The sequence below is a fragment of the Salmo trutta genome, chromosome 13 (genome assembly GCF_901001165.1).
Source record: "Salmo trutta chromosome 13, fSalTru1.1, whole genome shotgun sequence".
NCBI lineage: Eukaryota > Metazoa > Chordata > Actinopteri > Salmoniformes > Salmonidae > Salmo > Salmo trutta.
This window is the reverse complement of record NC_042969.1, coordinates 47,537,933-47,549,540: the sequence shown is the minus strand read 5'-3', so window position 1 is coordinate 47,549,540 and position 11,608 is coordinate 47,537,933.

The window sequence follows — 11,608 nt, the reverse complement described above, 5'->3', positions numbered from 1 at the left end:
TCATCTCTAGCCAGTCTTTCTGTGGTTTTCATTATTCCATGGTGAACAGTACTGCCCTCTTACACTGTAATTTCGGTCACCTCCTCAAGAGAACCGTGAGGCTGAGAGAAGTCAGATTCCTGTCCTTTGTTGTTTTTCAGCTTTAGAATGTTCACATTTTCCGATTCTTTCGAGTCATTCACGTTCTGATTTATGTGAGGTGGAGATATACAGTACCAGTCAAAAGTTTGGACACACCTACTCATTCAAGGGTTTTTCTTTCTTTTTTTAAACTATTTTCTACATTGTAGAATAATAGTGAAGACATCAAAACTATGAAATAACAAATATGGAATCATGTAGTAACCCAAAAAAGTGTTAAACAAATCGAAATACATTTTACATTTGAGATTCTTCAAAGTAGCCACCCTTTGCCTTGATGACAGCTTTGCACACTCTTGGCATTCTCTCAACCAGCTTCATGAGGTAGTCACCTGGAATGCATTTCAATTAACAGGTGTGCTATGTTAAAAGTTGATTTGTTGAATTTCTTTACTTCTTAATGCGTTTGATCCAATCAGTTGTGTTGTGACAAGGTAGGGGGGTATACAGAAGATAACCCTATTTGGCAACTGAGCATTTACTTTAGCACTTGGCTTCACTGCCTGTGACAAAACAATGGGAGGGGCAGTCCATTTATCAATACTGTTTCCATTGTCAGCAGTCTTAGAATCAGTTTTTTTCGACAGTGTATTCATAGGAGTTACAGATGCATGTTGCGTGTGAGAAACTTCTGGCAGGAAGCTCGTAGGCTGCTGCTCTTTGGACAGAACACCAGGCTGTGCTGGCAGATGGCCTGTGGTACTCAACACAGACATCATAGATTTCACAATCTCTGTCAGAGCCTGAGAGGCAGGAGGAACTTTGACAGCAGGCTTGGTACACCTCGTAAAGCGGAAGGATGTTGTTGCACTTTGGCTTTCGATTGATGGCATTCTCATAGGCAAGGGTGATTCGTCAATGTGGTCAGTGATGTGGCTTTTTGATGTGATTGTTTCATGAGCTTGGTTAAAGAGAAAATTAATACCACTTAATATTGATATACTGTTGGGGTTATTAACCCCACTGTTTTCAATGTTCTGGTCAGAGATACCATGGACAAGAGCAAATGGAGCATTGGTAAGAGGAATTGTCATAACTTGCCTAACAGCATACTCCCGCTCTCTATGTCCTTATTTGTCATTTCAATGAGTGATTGTTAAGAAAACTAGGAGGTATGCTGGATGATAGGCTTTGGAGTTTTACAGATGAATGATTATGGATTTGAGTATCATACCAATTTTGACTGGTTTCTGAGATTCACAGAATTCCCAGATATATTTTCTTCTTTATCTCTCAATGATAATAATAAAGTGTGAAAGATCTCTGAAGTTGAAGAATAAGGCATGCTGGTTATTGATAACAACCTTTTATCAAAAGATTTGCTAATATCACTCAATCTGGAAACTCTCTTATGTTACACCTTTGTAGTGAAAAGCACTGTTCTGGTTGTGTTTGCCATGACTTCAATTGTTCCTGAGTTTGAGAAAGATGTACTAGCAAATGAATCATTCAACATGATTTTACTGAGATTCATTTCAGAGTCTAATGAGGAAACGGGGGGTGACATAAAGTCATAATCTAGCCCATCCAAAACAGTTACAGAGAAATCGAATATGCTCTTTTTTGTTTTGGCACTATCAAATACTACTGCTTTGTCCTCTTGTTTCTTTGTTGTCACTTCAAATGAGCTCGGCATTCAGGCCTTGTGGTGACTGGAGTTTACAGTAAACATATTTTCCCTGTCCTTTTTTTCCAAGACTGAGTGAGCTGCCTCGGTCGAACAACGCTGACAGAACATCTATTTTTTTCTGTTGATTATGGCCTTTTTTCTTGCAGGCAGGTCAAACACATGTTAGTCATCATGCGATCCTTAGTCGCAGCAACTTCTTTTGTCACCCAATATGGATTCTGACCCAGTCAATGGATACTTTTTTCTTTCCAATTCCAAAATCCCATTTTCATCTGCGTCTTGGCCTTGTTTTTCCTCATTGTCATTTGACTCGGCCCAGGTATATCTTATGTGAGGACAAGGGGCAGTCACCATAGGTACACCCAGCCTCCGATGTGTGGACATAAGAGTGATAGACTCAGCAATTCTTTGATTCCTGTTAACGAGTAGAGAGTGAAGCTGCAAATCTGAGGCTTTCTCTTTCTGCACACCTTTGGACAAATGAGCCACAGGAATCACGGTGACATTCTTCATTGGATCAAATCCAGCTTCAGTTAAAGAGGAAATGGCCTAGTCATAATTCGAGATCTATGTGAGATTTGGCTCAGCTGGAGACTTCGTGCTTGATGTGTTGTCCTCAGCCGGCATGGGTAAATCAGATCCAGCTTTCCAAACAAAGCCTCCAGTTGACGAAGCAGCAACTACATCTTCAGCAGTTGTGGAGTTTGTGAAATTGTGCCTTTCATGTGGCGTGTGGAACAAATTTGTCCCTGGGGATGCACTTACAGCCAAATCGGGAGATGGCTATTCTTCTGTGGGCATTGTTACTGCTCCACCATGACCTTTGTTGTTGTGCTCTTTAGACACTGACTCTATTGTGACAGGAACTTCTGCTGCTGCTATGGGTGACGGATAGGGATAACCTTGCAGGTGTACATTTTCAGCTTTCACTACAACGAGATAAATCGGAGTCAGTCGTCTTTTCGCTCACATGACTTGGAAATCATTTACTATGAAAATGGTTCATATCAATTAACATAATATCATGCAAAGCAAAAAATATAGTTTGGGTTTGTTAAGTTGACCCAAGCAGATCAATATTAATTACTATGTCACTTTTTTTAATAAGGAACTAATTTGGGATGCACTTTAATTCAGAATGTATTGTATACTGTAGCTAAAAACGAGCAATTTATCAAGCCCTGACAGAGACAATATCATGATTATTTTAGTAACCTCAGAACAACGGCTGCAGTGAAAACAAAGTGACAATTACTATTTTGCCATTACCTTGAACCAATAGTTTTTTGCATAAAATCATTGCCTTGCTAGGCAAAACCATAAGCAGCGAGCAGCAAGGGGCCCACCAACATATATACACAGTACTAGTCAAACGTTTGCACACACCTACATATTCAAGGATTTTTCTTTATTTCTACTATTTTCTACATTGTAGAAAAATTGTGAAGTCATCAATACAATGAAATAACACATATGGAATCATGTAGTAAGCAAAAAAGTGTTAAACAAATGTTTGATTTTTTAAAGTAGCCATCCTTTGCCTTGATGACAGCTTTGCACACCCTTGGCATTCTCTCAACCAGCTAAACCTAGAATGTTTTCCAACAGTCTTGAAGGAGTTCCCACATATGCTGAGCACTTGTTGGCTGCTTTTCCTTCACTCTGCCGCCCAACTCATCCCAAACCATCTCAATTGGGTTGATTTCAGGGTGATTGTGGAGGCCAGGTCATCTGATGCAGCACTCCATCACTCTCCTTCTTGGTCAAATAGCCCATACACAGCCTGGAGGTGTGTTGGACCATTGTCCTGTTGAAAAACAAATGATAGTCCCACTTAGCGCAAACCAGATGTAATGGTGTATTGCTGAAGAATGCTGTGGTAGCCATGCTGGTTAAGTGTGTCTTGAATTCTGAATAAATCACTGACAGTGTCACTAGCAAAGTACCTCCACACCATCACACCTCCTCCTTCATGCTTCACGGTGGGAACCACACATGCAGAGATTATCTGTTCACCTACTCTGTGTCTCACAAAGACACGGAGGTTGGAACAAAAAATCTCACATTTGGACTCATCAGACCAAAGTATAGATTTCCACTGGTCTAATGTCCATTGCTCGTGTTTCTTGGCCCAAGCAAGTCTCTTCTTCTTATTGGTATTCTTTACTAGTGGTTTCTTTGCAGCAATTCAAACATGAAGGCCTGATTCACGGAATCTCCTTTAAACAGTTGATGTAGAGATGTGTCTGTTATTTGAATCTCAGGTGCAGTTAACTCTAATGAACATATCCTCTGCATCAGATGAAACTCCGGGTCTTCCATTCCTGTGGCGGTCCTCATGAGAGCCAGTTTCATCATTGCACTTGATGGTTTTTGCGACTGCACTTGAAGAAACTTTCAATGTTCTGACTGACCTTCATGTCTTAAAGTAATGATGGACTGTCGTTTCTCTTTGCTTATTTGAGCTGTTCTTGCCATAATATGGACTTGGTATTTTACCAAATAGGGCTATCTTCTGTATACCCCCCAACCTTGTCACAACACAACTGACTGGCTCAAACGCATTAAGAAGGAAATAAATTCCACAAATTAACTTTTAGGAAGGTACACCTGTTAATTGAAATGCATTCCAGGTGACTACCTCATGAAGCTGGTTGAGAGAATGCCAAGAGTGTGCAAAGCTGGCATCAAGGCAAAGGTTGGCTATTTGAAGAATGTCAAATATAAAATATGTTTTGGTTACTACATGATTCCATATGCGTTATTTAATTGTTTTGATGTCTTTACAATTTTTCTACAATGTAGAAAATAGTAAAAATAAAGAAAAACCCTTGAATGAGTAGGTGTTCTAAAACGTTTGACTGGCAGTGTGTGTAATATATATTTATATATTTATATATTTATATTATATATATATATATACACTGCTCAAAAAAATAAAGGGAACACTTAAACAACACAATGTAACTCCAAGTCAATCACACTTATGTGAAATCAAACTGTCCACTTAGGAAGCAACACTGATTGACAATACATTTCACATGCTGTTGTGCAAATGGAATAGACAACAGGTGGAAATTATAGGCAATTAGCAAGACACCCCCAATAAAGGAGTGGTTCTGCAGGTGGGGACCACAGACCACTTCTCAGTTCCTATGCTTCCTGGCTGATGTTTTGGTCACTTTTGAATGCTGGCGGTGCTTTCACTCTAGTGGTAGCATGAGACGGAGTCTACAACCCACACAAGTGGCTCAGGTAGTGCAGCTCATCCAGGATGGCACATCAATGCGAGCTGTGGCAGGAAGGTTTGCTGTGTCTGTCAGCGTAGTGTCCAGAGCATGGAGGCGCTACCAGGAGACAGGCCAGTACATCAGGAGACGTGGAGGAGGCCGTAGGAGGGCAACAACCCAGCAGCAGGACCGCTACCTCCGCCTTTGTGCAAGGAGGAGCAGGAGATGCACTGCCAGAGCCCTGCAAAATGACCTCCAGCAGGCCACAAATGTGCATGTGTCTGCTCAAACGGTCAGAAACAGACTCCATGAGGGTGGTATGAGGGCCCGACGTCCATAGGTAGGGGTTGTGCTTACAGCCCAACACCGTGCAGGACGTTTGGCATTTGCCAAAGAACACCAAGATTGGCAAATTCGCCACTGGCGCCCTGTGCTCTTCACAGATGAAAGCAGGTTCACACTGAGCATGTGACAGACGTGACAGAGTCTGGAGACACTGTGGAGAACGTTCTGCTGCCTGCAACATCCTCCAGCATGACCGGTTTGGCGGTGGGTCAGTCATGGTGTGGGGTGGCATTTCTTTGGGGGGCCGCACAGCCCTCCATGTGCTCGCCAGAGGTAGCCTGACTGCCATTAGGTACTGAGATGAGATCCTCAGACCCCTTGTGAGACCATATGCTGGTGCGGTTGGCCCTGGGTTTCTCCTAATGCAAGACACTGCTAGACCTCATGTGGCTGGAGTGTGTCAGCAGTTCCTGCAAGAGGAAGGCATTGATGCTATGGACTGGCCCGCCCGTTCCCCAGACCTGAATCCAATTGAGCACATCTGGGACATCATGTCTCGCTCCATCCACCAATGCCACGTTGCACCTCAGACTGTCCAGGAGTTGGCGGATGCTTTAGTCCAGGTCTGGGAGGAGATCCCTCAGGAGACCATCCGCCACCTCATCATGAGCATGCCCAGGCGTTGTAGGGAGGTCATACAGGCACGTGGAGGCCACACACACTACTGAGCCTCATTTTGACTTGTTTTAAGGACATTACATCAAAGTTGGATCAGCCTGTAGTGTGGTTTTCCACTTTAATTTTGAGTGTGACTCCAAATCCAGACCTCCATGGGTTGATCAATTGGATTTCCATTGATTCTTTTTGTGTGATTTTGTTGTCAGCACATTCAACTATGTAAAGAAAACAGTATTTCATACGATTATTTCTTTCATTCAGATCTAGGATGTGTTGTTTAAGTGTTTCCTTTAATTTTTTTGAGCAGTATATTTTTATATATATTATGTAAAGGCAGAGAAAAAGTAAATACATACCTGTGAGATTGAAATCAAATGGCATTAAATATAAATGACTGCTCATTCTACTTAGAGCTTTGTCCTGGCTCATTTCATTTTTATACATGGATTCGATTTTGGAGACTGTACTGGTAACAAGTAACAAGCTCCAGGTCTCCTCTCTATTCGGTCAGTGTGGGGCTGATATATTAATACTGTAGGTATCCCTTTCCCAAGTGTTACTCCATTTCTAAGATGGCATTATTAAAGAGAGAGACAGTGAGACACACACACAACCAGACACACACACATGCACGCACGCATACACACAAACTCATTGCCTTTCTAACTAAACTCATGCTTGTAATCTTCACATGATTAGCAGTGATGCTGAGCTGTTAACAAGCATGCAGTGTAATGATCCATTTAGAGCAGGGGGTCTTCCATACCATAGATAGAATATATATCCTCAAGCTGTGTACCCAGTGCCAGGGCTTATACTCACATGAACAGCCCTAAACCAAAGGAATATACACTATCATCCTAATACATTTGCCCCAAACACATCCAGTATGTTAAACCTGTTTGGTATAGGGGGCAGTATTGAGAATTTTGGAAAAAATATGTTCCCATTTTTAACTGCCTCCTACACCAACTCAGAAGCTAGAATATGCATATTATTGTTCAGGTTTGGATAGAAAACACTCTGAATTTTCTAAAACTGTTTGAATGGTGTCTGTGAGTATAACAGAACTCCTATGGCAGGCAAAAACCTGACAAGGTTTCAAGCAGGAAGTACCCTGTCTGACAAGGAGTCGTGCGTCTTACCTCTTTTTATTGAAAAGTAAGGATCTTAGCTGTAACGTGACAATTCCCAGGGCTCCAATAGGCTCTCAGAGCCCGCGAAATAACTGAAGGTTTACGAGGGAACCTCAGGTTGAAACATATTATCGCCTTTTGTAAGTGGATGCTCGGAGGACCTTTCAATGATGCGCGTGCATGAGTCGCTTCTGAGGAGAAATTTTATTCGGCTGTTTAGGCTCAATGCATACTCCCGGTCGGAATATTATCACTTCTCTACGACATAAATGGCATAAAAATTGGTTTTAAACAGCGGTTGACATGCTTCGAAGTACGGTAATGGAATATTTAGACATTTTTGACACGCCAATGCGCCATGCGCGACACCGCGAAAAAGCATTCTAGAACTCACGAACAAAACGTCGCTGTTTGGATATAACGATGGATTATTTGGGACCAAACCAACATTTGTTATTGAAGTAGAAGTCCTGGCAGTGTATTCTGATGAAGAACAAGCAAGGTAAGAACATCTTTCTTATAGGAAATGTGATTTTGGTGGATGCTGACCTGGGTGGGTATCTAAATAGCTAGCCCTGTAATGCCGGGCTATGTACTTAGATTATTGCAAAATGTGCTTCATCCGAAAAGCTATTTTAAAATCGGACATATCGAGTGCATAGAGGGGTAATGTATCTATAATTCTTAAAATAATTGTTATGCTTTTTGTGAACGTTTATCGTGAGTAATTTAGCAAACTGTTAGTAAATTCACCGGAAGTTTGCGGTGGTTATGCTTTTTCTGAACGTCACATGCTAATGTAAAAAGCTGGTTTTTGATATAAATATGAACTTGATTGAACAGACATGCATGTATTGTATAACACAATGTCCTAGGTGTGTCATCTGATGAAGATTATAAAAGGTTAGTGCTGCATTTAGCTGTGGTTTGGGTTTATGTGACATGATATGCTAGCTTGAAAAATGGGTGTCTGATTTTTTCTGGCTGGGTACTCTGCTAACATAATCTAATGTTTTGCTTTTGTTGTAAAGCCTTTTTGAAATCGGACAGTGGGGTTAGATTAACGAGATTCTTGTCTTTAAATAGCTGTGAAATAGTCATATGTTTGAGAAATTGAAGTTATAGCATTTCTAACGATTCAAAAATCGCGCCACTGGATTTCAGTGGCTGTTACGTAGGTGGGACGAGTTCGTCCCACATGTACCAGAGAGGTTAATGTTCTTTCAAATCAATGTCAAGCTTGAGCATTTCAACCATTTCCCCACATACACTATTTATACAAAAGTATGTGGACCACGCTATTTCACCCACACCCGTTGCTGACAGGTGTATAAAATTGAGCGCACAGTCATACAATCTCCATAGACAAACATTGGCAGTAGAATGGCCTTCCTCAAGAGCTCAGGGACTTTAGACGTATCACCGGAGCAGGAACTCTGGAGCAGTGGAAATGTGTTCTCTGGAGTGATGAATCACGCTTCGCCATCTGGCAGTCCGACAGACGAAGCTGGGTTTGGCGGATGCCAGGAGAACACTACCTTCCCCAGCGCATGGTGCCAACTGTGCATTGGTGGAGGAGGAATAATGGTCTGGGGCTGTTTTCATGGTTCAGGCTAGACCCCTTAGTTCCAGTGAAGGGAAATATTAACGCTACAGCATACAATGACATTTTAGACGATTCTGTGCTTCCAACTTTGTGGCAACAGTTTGGGGAAGGCCCTTTCCTGTTTCAGCATGACCCCGTGCACAAATTGAGGTCCATACAGAAATGTTTTGTCGAGATCGGTGTGGAAGAACTTGATTGGCCTGCACAGAGGCCTGACCTTAATCACATCTAACAACTTCAGGATGAATTCCCAGGCCTAATCGCCCAACATCAGTGGCCAACCTCGCTAATGCTTTTGTGGCTGAATGGAAGCAAGCCCCCGCAGCAATGTTCCAACATCGAGTGGAAAGCCTTCCCAGAAGAGTGCTGTTATAGCAGCAAAGGGGGGACCAACTTCATATTAAAGCCCATGATTTTGGAATGAGATGTCCACAAGGGTGTCCACATACTTTTGGTAATACAGTGTACATGATTTATTTACAGTCACCTTTCAAATGATTGGCACCCTTGATAAAAGATGAGCAAAAATACAAATACTGAGCTATATTGTACGCTAACAAAATGGGGAAACTTCATTATTTTACAATTGCTCAGAGAAAGAGATTTGTTTAACAAGTAGGATTTTTTTAATCAAAAGGATAGTGGTCAAAATAATTGACAACCCTGTTGTCAAAGTAGTCAAAAGTTTAGTATTTGGTACAATATTTCTAGCACGCAATGACTACATCAAGCTTGAGACTTGTTGGATGCATTTGCAGTTTGTTTTGGTTGTGCTTCAGATTATTTTGTGCACAATAGAAAATGAAAGGTAAGTAATGTATTGTGTCATTGCTGAGTGAGAAAGTTACAGATGCACAAAGATCATGTGTAGGACATAAAGTCTTCTTTTGAACTGTTCATCCCAGACACCATCCAAATCATTCTGAACTGCACTAATTTGGAGGGAAGGTGTGTTTTTGGAGAGAGATGGAAGGAGATGGACCAAACTAATTTACATGCATAGTTTGGGGTTCTTATCCTTGTTGGTGTTTTCAGATCCAGTGGGGAATCCACAGAATCCTTGTGGGATGCAGAAACTGGCAGATAACTTTTCCATGCAACATTGTCTCTGGAAAATTTCCAGGATTATCGGCTTCGATAACCGAGACACCAGACCAGCTCATCGGCACTGAGATAAGCTAGCTGCAATCAGGTCAGTGTGGGACAAGTGAGTGGACTGCTTTCCCCTGTTTTACAACCCTGGGCCAACGTTACTGTTGAGGAACAGCTTATGCCATTTAGGGGCCGGTCCCCCTTCAGGCAGTACATACTGACTAAACCCGCAAAATATGGAATCAAGATCTGGGCTGCCTGTGATGCTGCTTCATCATATGTGTGGAACTTGCAAGTGTATACGGGGAAGCCAGATGGAGGAGCCCCTGAGAAGAACCAATGGATGCGGGTTGTCCTGGACGTGACACAGGGACTCCGTGGCCACAACATCACATGCGATAACTTTTTGACTTCGCACAAGCTGGGACATGAACTCCTCAAGAGGAAACTGACGATGGTAGGAACAGTGCGAAAAAATTATCCAGAGCTCCCACCTCAGCTGTTTAATACACAGAACAGGTTTATCAATTCCTCTAAGTTTGTGTTCAAGGCCGACACATCCCGTGTCCTATGTTCCAAAGAAAGTCAAAAATGTGGTACTCATTAGGAAAATCTGTGGCCAGGAACATCAACAAACAGAAATCATAATGGATTACAATGCCACAAAAGGAGGGGTTGACAATTTAGACAAGAAGAACCCTACGCTGGCCTCTTGTGATATTCTTCAACATTTACATTTACATTTTAGTCATTCAGCAGACGCTCTTATCCAGAGCGACTTACAGTAGTGAATGCATACATTTCATACATTTTCATACATTTCATACATTTTTTTCTCCATACATCTTGGACATCTCTGCGTACAACACGTTTGTAATCTTGTTGGTGTTGAACCCAGATTGGAACAGAGGGAAGCTCCAGAGGAGATGGCTCTTTCTCGAGGAGCTGGGCAAGGCATTAGTAAGACCTCAAATCCAGAGGAGGCAACATATCCCAAGGACCCCAGCTTCTGCAGCCATCGTGAGGAGGATTCAGGAGGATGATGCTGGTGCCCCATCCGCCCAACCCATAGAACCAACAACTCCAATACCGGAAATAAGTGTGAGCAATGTTTTTGCATGTGTGTGTGTCTGACTCTCCTACCTTGGCGTGCTGTAACTATATACAGTACCAGTCAAAAGTTTGGACATGCCTACTCAAAATGTTCTACATTGTAGATTAATAGTGAAGACATCAAAACTATGAAATAACACGTATGGAATCATGTAGTAACCAAAAAAGTGTTAAACAAATCAAAATATATTTTATATTTGAGATTCTTCAAAGTAGCCACCCTTTGCCTTGATGACAGCTTTGTACAATCTGTCCTTTGGTCCAGGACCCAGTTGCACAGGACGGGGTTCTATCCCAGGGCCTCAAGCTTAATGATGAGCTTGCAGGGTACTATGGTGTTGAATGCTGAGCTGTAATCGATGAACAGCATTCTTACATACGTATTCCTCTTGTCTAGATGTGATCGGGCAGTGTACAGTGTGACGGCGATTGCATCATCTGTGGATCTATTGGGGGCGGTAAGCAAATTGAAGTGGGTCTAGGGTGACAGGTAAGGTAGAGGTGATATGATCCTTGACTAGTCTCTCAAAACAATTCATGATGACAGAAGTGAGTGCTATGGGGCTATAGTCATTTAGTTCAGTTACCTTTGCTTTCTTGGGTACAGGAACAATGGTGGCCATCTTGAAGCTTGTGGGGACAGTAGACTGGGTTAGGGAGAGATTGAATATGTCCGTAAACACACCAGCCAGCTGGT